This window comes from Eleutherodactylus coqui, chromosome 5 (genome assembly GCF_035609145.1).
Source record: "Eleutherodactylus coqui strain aEleCoq1 chromosome 5, aEleCoq1.hap1, whole genome shotgun sequence".
Classification (NCBI taxonomy): Eukaryota; Metazoa; Chordata; class Amphibia; order Anura; family Eleutherodactylidae; genus Eleutherodactylus; species Eleutherodactylus coqui.
In genome coordinates, this window is record NC_089841.1 from 224134030 (window position 1) to 224153924 (window position 19895).

Below are 19895 nucleotides of genomic sequence, written 5' to 3' on the forward strand. Positions count from 1 at the left end.
AGCGGGATCAGACTGCAGTTTGTAGTCTGTTACCATGGAGTTCAATTTTGAGGCGTCCTGTCTTGGGCTTCACATCTCCTGGCAAAAAACCAAGCTGCAAAATCTAGGAGGCGGCGCAATCCCTCCAGACCTAGACATAAACATCCAGAGAGTCGACGCTGTCAGTGAGTTTGTGTACCTCGGAAGCATTCAGCACACAGATGGGAGGACGCTTCCAGACATCCTGCGGAGAATAGCGCTGGCAGCCTCGGCAATGAGGTCCCTAGATAAACTCTGGTGGAGACAGAACATAACACATTTAGGACTAAAATTCGATTTTACCAGACCTGCGTAATGCCAATATTATTGTACGGCTTGGAGACCTGGACCTTGCTGTCACAAACCACTGAGCATCTGGAGTCCTTTCACATGCGATGCCAATGCCAGATTCTCCATGTCCGTTGGTTCAACTTCATCAGAAACAGTGAGATACAGGCTTGCACGGGGCTTGAGTCAATTGCAAAAACAATAACAATAAGACGACTTGTACTTTTTGGTCATGTTGCACGCTTGTCAGAAGCTGTCCCGGCCCACGGTGCTCTAACTGCAGCAATTGCTAGGAAAATCAAGAGACGACCCCCTACCAGATGGCAGAGGCCTCCTGGTCACCCACGGCGGTCGTGGGTGCAACAGATAGGCAACAGTACCTCCTCCGCATCAACACTGAATGGAACAAAGCTCTTGGTCGTGGTCATTCTAGATCGGCGCTACGGACCCTCATCGTCCAAGCGAGATAACTAAACTAACTACCATGGAGGCACTTAGGCTGACATAGAGCTGTAGACACAAATGTTAGGAGATTTTTAATGATTAAAAGGCACTAACGACGGATGCTTTTAGTAGAAACAGTGATGTTTTGCATAAACAACTGCTGGAGGACTACAATGCAGAGTCTCCAACAATCCTAGCCATTCATCTTCTTTTACATTTTTCAAAAATAAAAATATGTTTATGCTAAGAAATGCCCTTGATAGAAGCCACAGTCATGAATGAACTAGCTGTTGTGAACAATAACCCAATATATTTAATTTTCTTCTAAAAGCAATGAAAAGGAAGTTCATTGTTTGTAAATGACTCACATGCATATCTTAGTGATTTGTCATCAGGATTCTGTTTCAGGAACTGACACACCCTACATAGTGGCATGTTATGCTGTTGTACTTTACCTAAGCCTAGCGAATGGAGATGAAAGTCAGTAGAATAATGAGCACTAGAGATCAGATAAACACATTTGACATTATTTCTGACATAGTTTCTGTCTAGTGTGTATATATGAGATCATACCTGTTAAGAAGTAACTTTATTCCCTTGCACTAATATTTAGACCTCAACTTTCTTTGATTTCCTATTCAAAGTCAAACATACTATACAAATGAAACAGAAAATTGTGCTAATTAATTATACAACTTCAGTGTTCAGTTACAACTAACGGTAGCGGAAGGCCCTTTCACACGTTCACCAGCAAACATTTGTTAAAACACTCATGGACCCAGTCATTGTCCTGTGAAAACATGGCAGCCATCAACCGATGAACGATTAACCATCATACGTCAACTGATGGCATCTTTTGTACATCCACAAAGATCATCATTCTTGGCAGCACATCTGCCATGTATGGAAGATGTGCTGCTGATAGAGATGAAAGTACATGGGAGATGAGTAATCTTCTGAATGACCGTTCATCCCTTTTAGAGTCTGAGTCCGCAGATGTAAAGGCCAAGTAAATGAGCGCCAATCTTGATGATCATCATGCATCAGAAGCCTGATACAGGCCCCTATAAAAGGGGGTTTTACTCACCAGGTTTGTACTCGAGCCCCCAATGCAATTTTTGGGAGGTTTACTTTCATGGTGGTCACAGGGTTCACACTTTATTCTGTGTGTCTCTTTAGGGCTTATTCAGACATGCGTATATCGGTCAGGTTTTCACGCCAGGCCAATATACGCTGCCCCTCTCTGCAAGGGGAGGAGGCGGGACAGGAGCTAGTGCACTGAGCTCCCGCCCCCCTCTTCGTCCCTCACCACTGTTTGCAATGAGAGGAGACGGGAAGAGGCAGAGCTAAGTTCCGCCCCTGCCCCACCCCCTCTCATTGCAAACAGTGGCGAGGGGTTAAGAGGAGCTCCGAGCCTGTCCCGCCTCCCCCCTTTGCAGAGAGGGGCAGCATATATCGGCCGGGTGTGAAAACCCGACCAATATACGCATGTCTAAATAAGCCATTATTATGTTATTCCACTTTTAGACAATTAAAAACCCTTTCACTCAAAAAATAATTGCCTTGTGCCGCAATATTCTGAGCCCCATAACTTTTTTATTTTTCCATTGATGGAGAAGTGTAGGGGGCAGTTTGTTTCTGGGCAAGATTAAGTTTTTCTTGATACTATTGTTGGGTACATGTGACTTTTTGAACACTTTTTATTGGGAGATGGGTGACCAAAAAACAGAACTCTGACATCATGTTTTTTTTTACATCATTCACCATGTGGGATAAATAATTTGATACTTAGATAATTTGTATTTTTTCAGATGTGGTGATATCAATATTTTTATTGTTTAAATTGTTTTGTGAAATAAATTAGATTTTTTTTTTTAAGTTCTTAATATGTGTTATTTTTTTGCTTAAAAAAATGTTATTTGACTTAATTTTACATTTTTTCATAGTCCCTTTAGAAAAATTGAACTTACAATCTTTTGATTGTTTCTACATTATACTGCAGTACTTCAGTATTGCAATATATAGCATTTTTAATGGCAGGCAAGGCTCAATAGATTTAAATATGTGGGAGCCTTCACTAGGCCCAGGGTTACCATGGCAACCACATCATAGGAGGTGGTCAGTGATGAGTTTTTGCTGATAATTTACATGCTATGGTCAGGACTGATAATGCATATAAGCAGTCAAGCAGTCCTGATTGTGGAAGGTGTCATTGCAAACAGCTGACACATGCTGGGTATGAAGTAGGCTTGGCTCCTGAGCCAGTTTCATACTCAACCCACCCACTTACATGTATGCCACAGAGGATGAATAGGTTAACGGTTTTTTTTGGATTCTAGATTTTTCTGTGCATTTTTATTTGATAGTTAAATCTTATCCAATGTATGCTCACTGGGGTACCACAGCCCCTCCATTGTTTAGAGACATGTACCTTAGCACAGTTGTGCTTGGCTCTATAGCTCAGCTCATTTAAGTGAATAGGGGTGAACTAGGAAGAGCTGCAGTACCAGGCACAACCACACATGAATATTTGTACATGAAGGGGTTTCTTAATTGTATTGATCAGCGAGAGACTTAAGGTCCATTTACACACACAGATAATAGCTCAAAATTCATCAGAAACTGACAGTTTTAAGCGAACATTTTGCATTAGCTACTAATGGGCTAATCAGCCTATTAGTAGCCAACTAGCTTCATTGGTATGTATTTAGAGAACAGTGGGTAGTCTGTTCTCTAAATACATCACTATTGTTCTTCAGCCGGACCTCTGCTGAAAGAGTGTTATCAGCGCTGTCCTCGGAGAACTCAGCGTGTGGTCTGTCTTATCAGTTCGATGAATTCAATGGCCGAAAAGTGCATGGTAACTGCACGATGAGCGCACATTTACACACAACAATTATCGCTCAAAGGATAGCTTTTGAGCGAATTTTGAGCAATCATCGTTGTGTGTAAAAGGGCCTTTAGTGGTTGTACAGCCACTGATCATAGATTGATGACCTATTCTAATTGTCAAACATATTTTTGGCTAATAGTTCCTTTATGGGTGAAATAAGCTTGCCATAGAGATGCATAGTGTGAGTAGGACACTCAATCTATGGATTAAAAATAACCAGTTTGAACCAAGTGAAATATAAAATAATATACGCTATATTCATTGATGTACTGTTAAAAAAACCTGCTAGAAAAACGAAAAGGAAGACAATATTTCAAGTGGAAAATATCTAGAAGTAAGTCCAGAATTCCTGATAAGTGTGTTTTACATACACATTACTTACCAATAAATGTGAACATCAAGAAGAGATGTCCATCTCAGAAGTAAAAGACAACAATGGTAAGTCAATCAGGTGATATTAAAGGTCTCTGAGCTTGTCAAAGGACCAAATAAAGCTTTGTTAACTTTTGGATAGTCAGAATGTGGAGATTGTTTAAGAGTATGGGAGCAGGACAAGAAGAATCCTAGATTTGGGAGTGAGAGGTGGTAATGATGAACATTGATAGCCTTAGGTCCTTTGCAGAACAGCAAACTAAGTGAAGAACTTTTATAGGCATGAAAAGATTAATAGATGGATATAAAAATTGTTTGAAGTCAAAGCTGAAGGATTCAAATTTGCAGATATACAGTAAATTAAAGTACAGAATTAGTGAAGTGACTAATAAGAACAGTCCGTTTGATAGCAGCATTCATGATACATAGTAACATAGCCAGACGAGTAACCACAAGACCAATAAATAATCCATTGTAGTTATCAAGAGATTGTTAGTGCATATTGTGAGACGGTGACTGGCAAGGTGCTGGAGGGCAGGTATGTGTCGCCTAGGATGCTCTCCTATGCTGCCTTGGGGAGCGCTTGGGCAGATACGTGCCACCGAGCAGCCTGGGCTCGGTGGAGGAAGCCGGCAGTATAGTGTTAGTAGCATTAAGCTACTAACACGTTGTAGTAAGTAAGTGGCTCCAAGCCGCATAATCCGGGCCGGCTTTTCCTGGAGTGACCAAAGTGAAGGGTGGGATGGTCACTTCCACGTACCAGGTGGGGCTGGTACCAGGCCTTATAAAGCCTGGGCCTACAGGGCCAGGAGGAGAGCTGAGACCTTTGCAGGTCTGAGAGTCCTGGCTGGCTGTGTGCAGGAGCCATTTGTTTACCAGTACGTAGACAGGGACGCTACATGTATAGTAAGTGCTCAGACGAGCAGGATTTACGTTATGTTTGCCTGATGTTAAGGCCTGTATTTTGCTTTTGTTTGCTTGGAAATAAACCCAGGCAAAGCCTGGACTAAAGACTTTATCCTATGTGTCACTGTCTCTGACTGCTTATGCCCAGGTTGCTACCGATCCTAAACGCTAATCCCTCACAATATACAGAATCGCCCACTAATTATGAAGACTGGGTGCCTGGTCCACTGTTCCTTATGTAGAGCTTGCTTGCGTGTGTGGTCTCTGATAGAACCGCAAAGTGTGTTTAGTTCTCTGAATACATAGAAATAGATGAAATTCCCGCAACCAGTAAAGTTTAATTCAATGCTTTATTCCAGCTTTGTTAAAGACACTGTACAGAATTAGAAAGAAATAGGTGCTTTCTTCATAACACAACACCACCCTTGTCTACAGATTGTGTGTGCTATTACCGGTCTGGTTCATTCACTTCAACAGAACTGAGCTGTCATACCAGACACAACCATGGACAGTTGTGGTGCTGTTCCTACAAAAAGACTCATGTTTTTTTCTAATCCTGGACAATCCCTTTAAAATCCAAAAGCAACAATACACAAGTCTACTGCTTATGCATTTCAGACCTGAATGACTAACGGTGCGTTTAGACGGACTGATTATCATTCGAAAAATCATTCAAAGAAAACAAAAGTGAATGATAATTGTATAGTTTAAATGCGAGCCAATGACTGAACAGTGAACAAGAATTGTGTGCTTCTCGTTTGTCGTTCAGTTTCAGCCGGCATAAAAGTCATTGTTCGATCATTGGCTTCTTGTTGCGTTTAAACACTGATCGTTCAGTGTTTCACATAGGAATGTGAAATACTGAATGAAAAGCGAATGAGAAGTTCACGATTCCCAACGATGATTTGCCAGTCTAAACAAGCTGCACCAATACAAGCTGGTGATGACGTCACCAGCTCATTCACTAGAAGAAACGAGAATCGTGAGGTTCATGTTTGGTGTCAAAGGGCTATAAGAATGACTTTTAGTTAATTCTTCTGAACATATATCTCTGGACCATAGAAGTAATAAATGTTATTCACTGCAAACTCTTTAAAAAAATGTAGTTTGTATACAGGCATATAGATATCATAGAGGAGGATCCCCAGCTTTGGACTCCTCTTTATTAGGTATACTACAGAGTCAGCAAGAAAAAGTGTCCACTGTCTCCTATTGTGGTGTACTCTGGCCACTGTCTTCTATTGTGGTGTACTCTGGCCACTGTCTTCTATTGTGGTGTACTCTAGCCACTGTCTTCTATTGTGGTGTACTCTGGCCACTGTCTTCTATTGTGGTGTACTCTAGCCACTGTCTTCTATTGTGGTGTACTCTAGCCACTGTCTTCTATTGTGGTGTACTCTAGCCACTGTCTTCTATTGTGGTGTACTCTGGTCACTGTCATATAGTGTGGTGTACTCTAGCCACTGTCTCCTATTGTGGTGTACTCTAGCCACTGTCTTCTATTGTGGTGTACTCTAGCCACTGTCTTCTATGCATTTGAATATGAATAATGTTATTTTACATTTCCCCTACAGAAGCCATTTGTTGGCTGTTTCAGTTGATAGACTTGTTGCAATTAGTAGACGGTCGAGGCAGATCCATTTTGAAAAGAGATAGTCTTGTTAAGACAAACACTTTAAACCAAATATATCCTTCGATGATAATGTAATAGGTGGTTGGATGACTCAGCCTGGAGGTTATTTGCAACATGGTTCACAACACTAGAGCCTACCTTTGGTATAAAGACTACTAGTAGAAACATTCGGTGGAATTCCTGAGCACATGGATGCCATAGTAGCATGAGCATATGGATGTACATAGTAGACAGTGTGTGGACAAAGAACCGGCGCTGGGCTACATCTTACTTTGCTCAAAACTTTATAGTAAATTGGAATGTTAGGAATTAGTACCAACTTTGGATTTCAGGCAATTAGAATAATTCATGGTAAAAGCCCAAAACCTCACAGAAGCAGTCTCGGTTTCTCATTGTTTTTACCCCCACAGCTAAGTATCCATGCTCTTTCATTGCACATACGCTGTTTGTTGGCCTATACTTTCTCTTGAGGCCATTATACTGCTCTCTCTGTGTGTTCTCGTTTCTTGGTGCCCCATACTACACACATCTAAGCAGTCCAGTACATATTGCCTTTCAGGCCATCCATTTTCGGGGCCACCTACTGCTCCTATGAAATTGCCCTGTTGCCTCTGAAGACATGGTCGGTGCTTCAAAGTGAATTAATATGAAACATAAAAAAAGCCAAGAAACAACTGTGTGCATAATTACCACCTTTAGGCTTCTTTCCCACGAGCGTATATCAGCCGGTGTTTTCACTGCCGGCCGATATATGCTATCATCTTGGTGCGTAGAAGCTTGTGAATAGGCGCAGAAATCTAACGTTTGTGCACCTGTTCACACGGCATAGGTCCGGCACATATTTGCCGAGGTCACCATGCTGTCGCCCCTTTCCCCTCCCTCCTCCCATGCAGGCTCACCTCTGCTTTCCTCCCTGCTCGTTCTTTGCAATAGGAGGGGGCGGGGCAGTGGTAGAGCTAAGCCCGTCCCATCCCGCCTCCTCCCATTGATGGCTATGGACAAGAGGCGGGGAAAGGGTGGAAGCTTAGCTCCACCCACATCCCACCCCTTGTCCGGAGCCAGCAATGGGAGGAGGTGGGACAGGACGGGGCTTAGCTCTGCCCCCATCCCGTCCCCTATTTTTGCAAAGAATGAGCAGGGAGGAAAGCATAGGTGATCCTTCGAGGGGTGAGGAGAGCAGAGGGAGGGAGTTTAGCAGCCACGCTGCTAAACTCCCATCCACCTCCGGCCGCTGCCATGGGCTCCCATAGGAGCCCATGCAGCGGCCGACATATTTCGGCCCAAAAGATAGTTCCAGGACTATCTTTTGGGCCCGACATAAAAACACCCGATGCTTTATTAGCTTGGCCAGGCGCTTTTACGTCTCAGGAATACGGCCATGTTATCTGTTGCATTGGTATCCAATGCATCAGATCACAGGGTATATCGGCCAGCCGTTAAAGCGTCAGGCCGATATACGCACGTGGGAAAGAGCCCTTACATTGACATACTACTTAAAATATTTTTTTGTTATGTAACATTTTTTATTAATGTAAACAGTGTCTTCATGAAAATAAGAATGAATAGTAATTCTTGCATTACATACTATATACATTGTATGTACATAGGTAGAATTAGGTTTTTGCTGGGCGTTTTTGGCGCACAACAGCTGTCCCAATGATAATCACTTCTGCGCTTTCATATAGGAGTGAGGATCACTCACGAATAGAGGTGGAGGGGTCTAGAAGGATCTCTGGCCCGCCTGCCTCCATTCATAGTAAATAAGGCGTCATTCATAGGTGAACAACGGCCTGTTTACACAAGTGAATTAACAGTTGATTTTCATGCCTGCAGAAACGGTATGGTGAATGAATTCGTTCATCGTTCAGTGTAAATGTTGGCAGTTACTGAACGATGATTGGGCCGTGTAGAAGAGGTCTTAAAGATGCACATGACTGAATTGTACATAATTAAATTGCATAATTGTAATAAACGACTCCTGCGCAATTAACTGATATGACTGTGTGCTTTTCCTCTCTATACATTGTCATCACTTGCAAGCATTCCACAATCAGTCTTCTGCTTCCTTTGTTTATTTGAGCTTTGAAAGGCACATTAAAACAGTTTACTTTTCATTACCAAGTATGCATTTATCTACACTCAGATGATATGGTTAGGGAGAAATAAATAGTGAAGAAAGTGTAATTTGTACTTGTATTACAGGTTCTTAAAGGGAAATTAATGCTAAAATGCTAATTAATGAGTCTTAAAGAGGGGATCTAAATGCATTTGGTTTAATAGCTATGTAAGCTTTACATGAAAGTCTAAGATGCTTATTAGTATGAAATGATCACAGATTTTGTCCAGTACCCGCGCTGTAGAAAAGTCACAAGTACAATACATCTAACGGTACTTTTACGCGGGGGCAATTATTTCCTGAATTATCACTGGAAACAACAAAATTGGGGCAATAGTTATCCCATGTACAAGCAGCCGCCGACAAGCCACTGGGGGACAAATCACTCACTTATCAGAGTAACTTGGTTTTTAGCAGAGTTAGGGCGAGCACCCACTGGCGTTTGCGTTTCCCGCGGGAAAAAAACGCAGCGTTTTCGCCGCGTGTCCCACGTTTTTTCCGCGCGGGAAACGCAAAACGCAGGTAAAAAAACGCCAGTGGGTGCTCGCCCTTAAAGACCAATCGACTGTCGGGCCGTGTAAATAGAAGTCGCTCAATCTTTGAGCAACTCCTACTTACTGTGAATGGAGGCGGGCGGGCCTAAATGATCCCTGACTGCTCCACCTCCATTCACTTGAACGATTATCACCCCCATGTAAAACAGATGAGTGATAATTGCTGGTACGGCTGCTGTGCGCTAATGTGCCAGACTGTCATACCTTGTACTGACAGAGCAACTACTAGGTCCATAAGTAGCATAATGAATACAAATAATAACCACAACCATATATGGCAATGTATACAAGAAGTCTGATCAGTAAATTGGGTGAGATTGAAGAGAGAATATCTGCAGAAAACTACAATATAGTAGGAATAACGGAAACATAGCTTCATGATAAATGTGAGTGGGCGGTGAATTTACAGGGTTACAATCTCTTCAGAAGAGACCATGGGAACCAGAAAGGGGGAGGTCTGTATGTTAAATCCTACTTAATGCCAAAACTACAAGAAGACATAGGTGTAAGAGATGAACACGTCGAATCTTTATGGGTTGAAATACAGGGAGGGAAGACTAATAAAATACTCCTATAGGAATTTTCTATAAGCCACCAAAAATAACAGAAGAAATTGAAAACTTATTACTAAGACAAGTAGAAGAGGTTTCAAACTGCAATGAAGTAATTATTATTAAAAACTTTAATTATCTGGATATAATATGGGAAGTCAAAACTTGCGAATCTCACAAGGGCAATAAATTCTTGGAAACAATTAAAGATAACTACCTTAGCTAACTTGCACAGGAGACAACTAGAGGGAGAGCCATTCTGGACTTACTATTAACTAACAGACTGGACAGAATCATGGGGGTGCAGGTTGAGGGACACCTGAGAAATAGTGACCACAATATAATTAATTTCCAGTTGTCATTCAATAGGAAGTCTTATCAGTGTACGACAAAAAACTGAACTTTGGTAAAGCACAATTTGAGCAGCTCAGAATTACTATCGGCAACATTAAATAGGACAATATCCTCAAAAGTAACAGTGCAGGCGACAAATGGAAGAAAGTTAAAAACATCCTAAATATCTCATGTGAGCAGTTCATCCACTTAAAAAATAAAATAATCTAAAAAAAGAAGGAAACTAATATGGCTTAACAAGACTGTAAGGAGGGCAATATGTTGTTTATTTATTGACAGAAACTCGTTTTCTTCATGAGATCCACAGGTTTAAGTCTCCCAATTTATATCTGGATAGTTAAATTCCCCCATAATAATTAGCTCATTGTGATTTGCCACTTCATCTATTTGTCTGAGGCCTCTCTCACACGGCCGTAAGCATTTTTACGTGCGCCCGCCAGCACCGTAATAATGTGTGAACGGGCGCACAAATCTAACATTTTTGCACCCGTTCAGACGGCACAGGCGCATATACGCTGCGGCCGCAATGCTGTTGCCTCCCCTTCCCTCCCCGTCACCATCTCACATGCTCTCTCCTTTCCTCCAGTTGTTTGCAATGGGAGTGGGCACCACGCACCCACCCCCTACCTGCCCTTTGTCCTCAGCCAAGAGCCCATGCAGCGGCCAACATAGAAAACCATTTTAAGGACATTCCACCTACTTCTAAGTTTATCATTGGTGCAATTGTGCACCATGACTGCTGTGTCCACACCAGCTGCTCCTAGTAATCTGTCAATCTGATCTACGAGCACCAGGAAGAGAGCACACTGTTCAATTAAACTGGTGTTTGTGAAGGGTTTCTTTATTTGTCCACCTAATAATTGAATCTCCCACTACCAGGACCTGTCTAGCCTCCCCTGCTCTCCTGTTCCCCTTCTTACTGGAGCAGACATTGCCCTGGCGTTCAGAAGACATGTTAGGCTGCAGCAGTACTAGTCCTGTAATAGCATTGCCCTCATTTGCCAACTTGGCAAACCTATTGGAGTGTGCCAGTTCAGGACTATCCTCCCTGGCACTGTTCCCTCTACCCCTCCTTCTAACTGTCACCAGGCTAGCTGCCTGATCATCTTGCACTCCCGCACTACCATCTACCCCAGCAAGTAGAATACAGCACAAGCACTCAAGGTCACACACTCACATTTGTTTGCTTTACATATCTCTTAGCTATAATAATTATGTTCCTGCTCTGTTTGGTAAGGAAGACAAACTTGGAATAGCTGTATACAAGTATTTACAAGTAATTACTGTCTGATGGAAACAGCAGTATGGCTAACTGGCTCGGTACTGGTTCTGAGTTATTCTGGTGGGTTATTCATCCTACATTATTTCAGCTGCCTCTAATTCTAGGAAATTCACTCTCCCAATAGACTCGGGTGCATCCAAGCAACAGCTCAGCACTGGAGGGCAATGTCCACATTGCTGGCTTTACCTGTTCGTTCTCCCACTGTTATACTCTATACTCCTTGGCACACTGCAACCCCATGACGCACATACACTGCACAACTGTGCTTGTCTCTGTAACAATCATCAACCACTTCTTATTCTCTTGGAAACCTGACTCTTACAGCATCTACACCATGCAAACCATGACTACACTCTCACACAGCCACTGCTGGCATTAACACTATTTATGCGCCATTATAATTTGCAATGTCATACAACTTTTACAGTGCCCTAAATAACTTTAAAGGGGTATTCTGGGCAAAAACTGTTGATAATGTACCAGGATAGGTCATCAATAGTTAATTGCCAAGGACCTGCTGGTTGGGATCCCCGATGATCATCTGATCACCTGGCTCACTGTCAGTGCAGTGGAGCCAGACGTCATCATTAAAATTAATGGGAGTTGAAGCTTCCTATTACACTTCTGTGTCCGATCCTGGTTTCAGATGCGGAAGTTCCGAAAGTGTAATAGCCAGCTTCAGTTCCCTTTGATTTCAAAGCGTGCTATGGCCCTGTGGTTTTCTGGTGATTAGCTATTGATGACCTATCCTGAGGATAGGTCATCAATAGTTTTTCTCCAGAAAACCCCTATAAGGCATAAAACCTTTAGATCAATTTCAACAATAGTAAACAATTTTAACAACTTTTAACAACTTTCAGGGAATTCAACATTTTGTCACCTGGTTGACCTGTCCTTGCAAGACCTAACACTCTTAACAGTCTTTAACTGGTTTGTGTAGTTCTTTAGAGATTCAATGTACTCTAGGTCAACACTAATTACAGCAAAATACAATGAGCACTAGTGATAAGAAAATTATACTGCTACACAAACATTTAGGGAAATTGGTCTCAGTAAGCGAGGAATGTAATTCTGGAATGATAATCATGTAGGAAGTAAAACAGAATACTGATAACATATAAGGGCCCAATGAAATCTCCAGAGTGTCACTGCAGAGTATCCTTATACAGTTTGCAGACAAGTGCAACATTTCCAATATAAAGTTATTAAGAATATTATAGAAATGTGCTGTGCTTCTTAATCAGTTCCTAAAATGCTTTTTTTCACTCCGTGCTTAACCTTCTGTACTGTAGGTGAGCTATGTTACGTTTGTCTGTCTGATTTGCCCCAGGTCTTCCAGGTGTTGCACAAAGGAAAAAGGAACAGTAAGTACCTCAATTCTTGGTTGTCAGCCATTGGATTGTGGCCATGGCATTATTAAAACACTGAAGCATGTTGGGTCTCAACCACCAAATTAAATTTCCCTTACTGCAGGGACTAATCATCATTCACAGGCTATATGTCCTAAAGAAACAGCTTTTCATCCACGGTTTCTTTTTTAGAAAGTTCAGCTCAGTTTAATTTTGTTTTGTTCTTTCCTTAGGGATTCAATGACAGAAATGTAAGCTGATGAGAAACAGATAAGGTGAGGAATGTAATGTGTGTGATGTGACATAAATTAATAAAAGATGGGCTTATGTAGAGCGTTCAGCTATATTGCTGGCAAACCTGTATAGACTACTGAGATTTAATATCTTCTCTGTTTCCTTCTTTGTTCAATTGGTACATTTGTTCCCCTTGTAAAATATAAAGAAACCTCTGTTGAAATGAAATTCACCTTTCCTTTGTCAGTTTGACAGATGTTTGATTCAGGCACAAATGAGAATTAGTATCCTTATGCCAAAGTAACTCCAACTATTTTAGTCTCACAGTTTTCAAGATGTGTATGATAATTACTGAATGTGTAATGCTGTTTGCGGGAACCGATGATCCCCAAACTGTATTTGTTTGACAGATAGGCACAGCTATTGGGCTAGTCTGCTACCTCCCAAAGCATCATCGGAGATCATATCAACAGGTTGGTTGAGACCGCAATCATATGACTCCAGTCTCATATGGGACTCAAATCAGAATTTCTGAGCTTACCTTTTAAGAGAATTAGAGATGTTTGTGATCAAGGCCTGTTAAAAGGCCTGACCTTGACTTGCCCTAGAGGCACTGTACCATTTCCATTTGCATACTAAATTTCCAGAAGAGAATGCATGGCCTTATAAGTCTCCTCACACTTACCAGGCTCTCTCCACAAGAAGAAACTATACCACCCGATCCCTGTCATAGGCCTCTACCCCACCAGCCATCAACCTACTGTACACTGATGAGGGGCAAAAACTCTGAAACTACTGTCTAAGCACGGTTATCTTCTGAAGATGACACTAGCTTTGGTTATATTCCCAGTCATGTTACAAGGCCTTTTAAAAGTTCAGACTTTGACTTGCGTGAATGCTACCTTCTAATAGGAGGCGCTCTAGAGGCACTGTGCCATCTCCCATTTGCAATCAACTTTAATAATACTTTGACTATATCTGTAAAGATTGCCTCTGCATTTGAACCATGACCAGTCAAAAAATAACACCTCATGAAAGTCACTAGAGCAAACTTATTAAGTCTGATTTTTTTTATTAAGTGAATTGGTAATAAACTCAGAAAATAAAAAAAACATTTGTTTATCGGTTTATTTCATCCCTGGCTGCTCTTGATGGCTTGAAAGTTGCCTGTCTAAAGATTTGCCTTTTTCTTGTCTGGCTGATTTTGACTCATCTGTCAATAGTGCTTTGTGAAGTCTACAGAAACAGGTTTTTTTAAGTATGTAATACAGCTGCTTACCAGAGAGGGCTACAGTTGCTAGGTAGCTAACCTTACCCTTCAATACAGTTTGCGGATCATATAGTCCTACATTTTCGTATTCAGGAGTAGCCACCTAGCCACATCTTGTCTAGCACTCACCTTTATAAATTGAACCCATTTGGACTACAAAGAGAGCCAGTTATGGTTAACAAAGGTCTTTTGTGAAGATCATCTAGGTTGGTATTAAATGGAAATCTTCCTTGCAGCTGCCTTTAGAAGAAACTGCACTGCTCAGAGAATGGGATTTAAATTTGTTAGTGTCAATTGACTCCTGGGATCAAATCTCTAATTGTGTTAGATCTAGCCACAAAGGATAAAGATAATAGTAATGTTATTTCTTAAATTGGCATCTAATCCCCATATTGTTGATGGGTTTGGACTATACATAGAGAAGAACCTACAATACTTCATCTCTAACTGAATCTAATTCCACTAGGCAGATACCTTCTGTAAGGCCGCCTGCAGATGGGCAGGTCGATCTGGCTGCGAGGATTCTCGCTACGGGACCCGACCCGAGCGCCTGTAGAGAGCAGCGCGTACTCACCCGCACCCGCGGCTCCGGCTGTTTGATGTGCCGGCTTGCCGGGCAGCCGGCGCATGTGCAGACCGGAGCTGGCAGCCAGGCAGTGACATTTCATGCTGCGGTTTGTTTGCCCCGCGAGATTTCACACGGACAAACCGCGGCCGTCTGCCTAGGATTGCGTTTGCTAACGCAATCTTATGGCAGCTTCCAAGGGAGGAAATTCCGTGGGAAATCCCGCCGCGGAATTTCTGCCCGTCTGCAGGCGGCCTAAGTCAGATGTTTTAGTATGTCCTTTATGGATCATATGAAAACTCTTGGCAGTGATCATCAACCATATCTCATTAACACTGATCAAGGATAGCTCTCCTGTCTTAGCTACTAAAGCTAGGACAAGTAGAAAAACCTGCTGGCAAATTTCTTAGCAGACTGGACCAATTATCAGGAGAGCTCAAATATGTTAAAAGCACGTATCCCTTATACGAGTTTAAGTGTATTTAGGAAAAATGGATCGAGAAACCACTGCACCCTTCAAATTTTTTTTATAAGCAGCATTATGGATGCCTTTAGGCATATGTTAACCTAAATGTGTAACGTCTCTGTCAAGGTAGCTAATTTTATTTAGAGGATCTTCAAGATACCATGGTTTACTTTCCCTCTCTCTACAACGCTATCTTGAGTCCTACTAAAGATCTTAGATGTACTGTTAGGCTGGATTCACAAGGTGTTTCTGTGTATGCCAAGCCTACTTGTCTCAGGATTCTGTCAGCATTGCTGAAAACAGCTTTCAGATAGAAGACTGGATGGAACCATAGGCTTTCATTAGTCCAACAGAGACCAATTTTGGACCAGATGTTTGTTTCTTTCATTTTTGCTGGGAAGAATAACATAGTCCACTATAGCATCATGTCTGCCACAAATGCCAGAAAATAACCAAAACCTGCTCAAGTAGGGACCAAAGTTACACCTGTTTGACTGAAAGCGCCTTTACATGGGCAGAGCGTCTGAATAATCACTGAAACAAGCAACTACAGGTGACTTTCGGCCTGTGTACACACAGCTTCCAACAGCATGCTGAGTAAGAAGTCACTCAGTTGCCACTAGTCATTCCACTGAAACAAACAGCCACAGGTGACTTTCGGCCCGTGTACACATGGCCCTCGACAGCAAACTGAGTGAGACGTTGCTCAGCTGCCACTAGTCGTTCTGTATCAGCTCACTGAAACAGAATGACTACTGAGTGGCTTCTCGCTTAGTGTCCGGTTATGTACTCACGTTCCTACTCTCTTTTCTTCCCGCTAGTCATGTAATTGGTTATGTTCCTGTAGGTCGTTATTTCCATCGCCTTCACGAATATAAGAGTCATTTTACAGTACAGTATATTCCTGAGGTTCAGAGTCCTATTCTCCTTAATGTGAGCTTCAATACTAAATCTGCCAGCCCTGCATATTGAAAGAAATTTCAAGAAATTGCCACACGCCACCACATTCGGAAGTGACAGATGTAATTATTTACTACTGTAATAATGATGGAGAAGGCCAGGGATAGAAGACACTAGTGACAATGCAATAGAGAGGTGATGGTCTGGAAAGTATATATAAAAGTTTTTTTTTTAAATTTTTATATTTTACCACCAATTTTGCCCTTTTAAATAACCAGAAAACATTTTTAAGTTAGCCACAGTTTATCTAAAACTAATGCTCAAGAGAAGACCTCCACCAGATTTCTTATATATGGCCTTCCACTGTCTCTGTTCCAGCCCTGCTACACAAGTGCTTGAGAGGAAAAGTATGGAAGAATGAATATTTCAGAAAATATGTGGATTTGCTAGGAATAAGAACAAGAGACTGTATATCTAAATGTAGATGTCAATTTTCACTGATAAATTCACTGATGAGTTATTTAACAAGTAAAACTGATGTAGACTAATTGTAAAAAAAAAACAAGCACCTACCCTGTTTCCCTGAAAATAAGACATACCCTGAAAATAAGACATAGCATGATTTTCCAGAATTTTTGAGAATGCAAAATGATTTTTCAGGCTTTTTGAGGATGCTTGAAATATAAGCCCTACTCTAAAATTAAGCCCTGCTAACAGTTAATTAAAAAAGTTAATTTAAATAGTGTCCAGGCAGCTATACATGTAAAAAAGTTAAACCTTTTTGAACAAAAATTAATATAAGACACTGTCTTATTTTCGGGGAAACACGGTAGGAGTTGTTGGGATAGAATGAAACCTTATATGTGTGACATAGATATAAGTAACTGAACCTGGATTAGTCACTGAAGACATCCCAGTTCCACTTTCTAGCAGTTAGGTTTGGTGTTAATGACATCACTGCAAACCTAGGTGGCGGTGTGTCAAAGGCAGTACACGTAATGGGTGCTGTGAGACCCAATGTCCTTCAGCCAAGTGTTTGCAAATGGTTCTGACAGACACATGGACCTGTAACGATGGTGTCACCTGTCTCTTGATCGCAGACAATAAAAGAGTTGGAACTTCTTGTGTTTGGATAATTGGACGATCCTTTCTACTGGTTTTCTGTCAAGAGCATCCTGTGCCTAATCGCCTTGTATGCATGCCTTCACATATCCACTGGTCCTAATGTCTTCCAACAGACTGGTCAGAATGGCCAAGGTAGCGGGCATATTGTCAATACAATCATCCAGCTTCTTGCATTCCAATAAGGCACCCTTTCTCAAACTCTGTTAAAAGGGCAAAATCTGTTTGATTGCATCGTAGAGGCATCTAGTGGTCAACAAGCTCTACACAGGGTGAAAAAGAGATCCACTACACAGAAGTAGCCTCTGAGACCCTTTTTATAGACCAAGGGTGGAACAACTTTTAGGGTCCCAGGTTTCATAATATCTATTGTACTACAATAATGATCTATTCAATTTGTAAATACTAGAAATTTTGTTAACAAATGGGGGATTAATAAATGGGGTTCATGGTGACTCTTTAGTAGTGCTGTAGTAGTGGAGCACTGCCACCATGCCTTCTTATCAGTATAGGACAATACCTGTACAGTAGTTTGTATGTTCTTTCCAAAGTCTACTTTGCAGCATGTTCTATTTTGCCGCAGATGGCCACCATTGAAGTCAATGGAGGCCATCCGACCCACAGTCCATATGCAATTAACATTGCATATGGGCTGTGGGTGCCAGCGTCATTGCTAAGCGATGGTGCAGGAAATACAAATCTTGAGGAAAAAAACTGCTGCACATGACCGATGGCGAACTGCCACGTTCATCCGCAAAACAGGAAAATAAGGTACATGGGGCCGGCCTAATGCATAGAATCATTTACTTTAATCTCTCTTTGCATTTATTGTTTTTTTCTTATAACAGGATGCCATTCATCTTGACACTGAGAGTTTTACGATAATATGTGTAGCGCAGAGTGTAAGCTCTCGCCTACAGCCTGAAGGTTGCAAGTTCGATCCCTGCGTGAGTCAGGTAGCCGGCTCAAGGTCCATCCTTCCGAGGTTGGTAAAATGAGAACCCAGCTTGGTGGGGGGTAATAAGTAATAATTACCTGAAAGCGCTGCGGAATAAGTTGGCGCTATACAAATACCAAGATTTATTTATTTTAATATAAAGCTAAGTCCACAATCACGGAACCAGCAGCACTCCAATGTTACCAATAAGGTGTAAGGCAATAGAGTATGCAGAGCTCTCCACAGGAACTAGACTCCAGATTAGTTCCGAAAATCATACATCAAAGGAAATGAGGGAGGCAGCATCCAGTGGTAAAGAATCCAGATCGGTAAAAAGAATCTTCTTTAATTAATCCATATTAGAAGTAGAGAGAGCCACGTATCAACCCTACACAGGGGTCTTTGGTCTTTATTAGAGATGAGCGAACGTGTTTTTCCGAGCTTGATATTCGTGCGAATATTAGGGTGTTCGGGATGTTCGTTATTCGTAACGAACACCATGCGGTGTTCTGGTTACTTTCACTTCCTTCCCTGAGACGTTAGCGCGCTTTTCTGGCCAATTGAAAGACAGGGAAGGCATTACAACTTCCCCCTGTGACATTCAAGCCCTATACCACCCCCCTGCTGTGAGTGGCTGGGAAGATCAGGTGTCACCCGAACATAAAAGTCGGCCCCTCCCGCGGTTCGCCTCAGATGCCGTGTGAGTTAGATGAGGGACAGTGCTGTTTGTACCGGAGCTGCTGTAGGGAAAGAATTGGTAGTTAGTGTAGGCTTCAAGACCCCCCAAAGGTCCTTATTAGGGCCACTGATAGCTGTGTGTTGGCTGCTGTTAGCAGTGGCAATTTTTTTTCCCCTCAAAATCGGCTCTGCAGAGCGTTGCACCTGGCATTAGGGACAGAAGTGCTGCATAGGCAGGGAGAGTGTTAGGAGTGAGTGTAGCCTTCAAGAACCTCAACGGTCCTTTCTAGGGCCATATTTAACCGTGTGCAGTACTGTCCAGGCTGCTGTTAGCTGTGCTGCATTTTTTTTTGCTTCTCAAAATCGCCTCTGCAGACCATTGCACCCTCCATTGATACTGCAGGGAAAGAATTGTATAGGCAGGGCCACAACACAGTTATTATTCATTGAATATACGCAGTGCTGCCTTTTGGTGCAAAAAAACGGAAAATAATTCTATTTGTCCTGCCTCTGTCCGTCCTAACGCCGGTGGACACGTGTCGGCTGCGTGTGCAACCTGTAAAAATCATACGCACCCAGCTACGTTTTACTCCTGGCTTCGCCATTTGCTTTCCTTAATTGGGGAAAAAAATACCTGCTCTGCCACAGTTAATAACTCTGCTACCCTCACGTTCTGTGACACATTAGCAGGAAAACAGCACAGTTATTAAACTTCTCATGTTCATAGAATATACGCAGTGCTGCCTTTTGGTGCAAAAAAACGGAAAATAATTCTATTTGTCCTGCCTCTGTCCGTCCTAACGCCGGTGGACACGTGTCGGCTGCGTGTGCAACCTGTAAAAATCAGACGCACCCAGCTACGTTTTACTCCTGGCTATGCCATTTGCTTTCCTTAATTGGGAAAAAAAATACCTGCTCTGCCACAGTTAATAACTCTGCTACCCTCACGTTCTGTGACACATT